Consider the following 2,702-nt stretch of genomic DNA (forward strand, 5'->3'; position numbering starts at 1 on the left):
GACTGTAAAACTGGCACATGGCATTTATTAATCCTGAAGAAAAGTATGTGTACTGTTTTTCAGTATAAATATAACGAACATGTTAGAACTATTTCTTGAAAACCTTTTTATTACTTTTGCGTGAATTTATTTAACAAAGATGTTTTGTCTTCTGTGTAAGGGAGGTTCTAGAGGCTAGATATTTAATTGTAAATATGTGAGGAAACTCAATGCAGAATTCAGGATAAAAATTTTAAAAGCACAGGTATTTGGGAATTGAAATGTTAAGATACCCAGAACAACATTAAATCGATGAGTGAACTTGTGACAGTGGTAGCATTTCAAATTTCAAAAGACTTATCCTGTATATATATATATATATATATACACACACATATATATATAATATTCAGCAACACCAAGTTTTATAACTGTTGTTTGATTTATTAATACTAGAATATGTAGTCTCAGCCTTAATTTTACATTTACATTATTTTGTAATTTTTTATTACTATTTTTAAGGGGTTAAGGAGAACATACATTCTCACATTAATGTACTTTCTGGTAGAAAGTTGCTGCAAAAACATTTGAAATGTATATTAACTCAACCTAATGTATGTCATATATATGTCTTTGTGTAAGTTCAAGACTATTAATCTGTGAAGTTATTTTGTAAGGACATGCATTTGGTAAGTTTGTGTCCCAGGAAATGTTATGTGTTTTTAAACCCTTTCTAAATATGCAGGCCGTTAATAAATAAGATTGTTTCTTCCCTACTGAATAGATAAGTGTTTTTCTTTTTAAAATTGGAAGCTTTGTGAAAGTTACCTTGTTAAAAAAACTATAATGATGTTAACCTATCTTTATAATTGGAAATTATTTAAACTGTTGTTACAGAAAAAAACAAAATGGCAATTATAGAATTAGCTATGGGGAAGATTGGCTCCCATAGTACTACAGGTTGAGTATCCCTTATTGAAAATGGTTGGGACCTGAAGTGTTTTGGATTTTGGTTTTTTGTGGGTTTTTTTATTATTTTGGAATATTTGCATTATATTTACCAGTTTAGCATCCCTAATCCAAAAATCTTTCATTAGAAATTGGAAATCCTTCAATGAGCATTTCCCTTATATATCATATCTGCGCTCAAATGTTTTGAATTTTGGAACATTTCTTGTTTCTGATTTTTAGATTAGGGATACTCACCCTGTACCAATATTTGCAGTCCTTAGACATTAGATTATATGAAAATGATTGATAGGTAAGAAAGGTTAAAGAGAAATCACTTCTTAGGAACTAGACTTGAAAGTATAATTAATATGTGGAACTAGTTTGCTTTTATAATTCATTGTGTCAAGAAGGAGTAATGTTTTAAATCCAAGGCACTGAGACTATCTAGAAGCAAAAAACCTAGTTTTAAATTTCTTAATTTTTATTAGAAGTGTGTTTAAAGGCCGGGCGTGATGGCTTACGCCTGTAATCCCAGCACATTGGGAGCTGAGGTGGGCGGATCATGAGGTCAGGAGATCGAGACCATCTTGGCTAATATGGTGAAACCCCATCTCTACTAAAATTACAAAAAATTAGCCGGGCGTGGTGGCAGGCGCCTGTAGTCTCAGCTACTTGGGAGGCTGAGGCAGGAGAATGGCGTGAACCCGGGAGGCGGAGCTTGCAGTGAGCCAAGATTGCGCCACTGCACTCCAGCCTGGGCAACAGAGCAAGACTCCGTCTCAAAAAACAAAAAAAAAAAAAGTGTGTTTACAAACATGTCTTTTTTTTTCCTTTAGCAACAGTGGCCTCACTACATTGCCCAGGCTCGTCTTGAACACCTGGGTTCAAGCAGTCTTCCTGCCTTGGCCTCCCAAGTAGCAGGGATTACAGGCATGCACCAACATGCCAATTTTTATTGCTTAAAATGGCAAATTCTCACACCCATATCTGTACATTTTTGTTCATTTTATAAAGGCTGATAGAAATGTTCTATCAGTAAAATAAGGTTTTAAGTATGAATATCCATTTTGTGGAGTTTTCTACCCTGTAAAATTAACCTTGTGGTTCCCAGTAATTACAGTAAAAGTTTTCTACATTTTCACAGTTGGATTTATCTAAGGATATTTCTCAGCATATTAAGGTATCCTTTTCTACATTTGAGCAAATACTGAGGTTCATATTGTACCAAATATTAATAAATCACTTTTGTGTTTAATATGTAACACATAGAAACAATTGACATTTTCTTCTAAGATTTAATACTAGGCTTTTAGTATAAAGGAATGTAACTGGGGAAAAAGAATGAATGCTACAGCCATTTATCCTGTGTTACCTGTTATATAATCTGAAATGTGTCACAATGTTACAATCAGGAATTTTTTTTTCTGGTTTCTTCTTCCAAAGGAAAATAATAGCCTACTTGTATTTTGAAGTAACTGAAATAAAATTATCTCCAAGCCTTTTTGCACATTATGTTCATCAGTTTTCATGTGTACATTTGGCCAGGTCTATGGTAAAAATAGGCTCAATTTACTTAACATTTTATATAGTTTTTGGTATAAGATTCTTTATGAGACTAAAATTTGTTGCATATATAACATTAGATTATTTTAAGTGAAATTGGCTCCTATTGTTAAATATTAGTGCTAAAAAAAAGTTCAGTCTTCTAAACTGTCTATACTTTGACTCTATGACTTGATTATAGTCATTTTGAAATTGATGGGGTTAATTCC

Source organism: Rhinopithecus bieti, unplaced genomic scaffold, assembly GCF_001698545.2.
Source record: "Rhinopithecus bieti isolate Rb0 unplaced genomic scaffold, ASM169854v2 scaffold_36410, whole genome shotgun sequence".
Taxonomy (NCBI): Eukaryota; Metazoa; Chordata; class Mammalia; order Primates; family Cercopithecidae; genus Rhinopithecus; species Rhinopithecus bieti.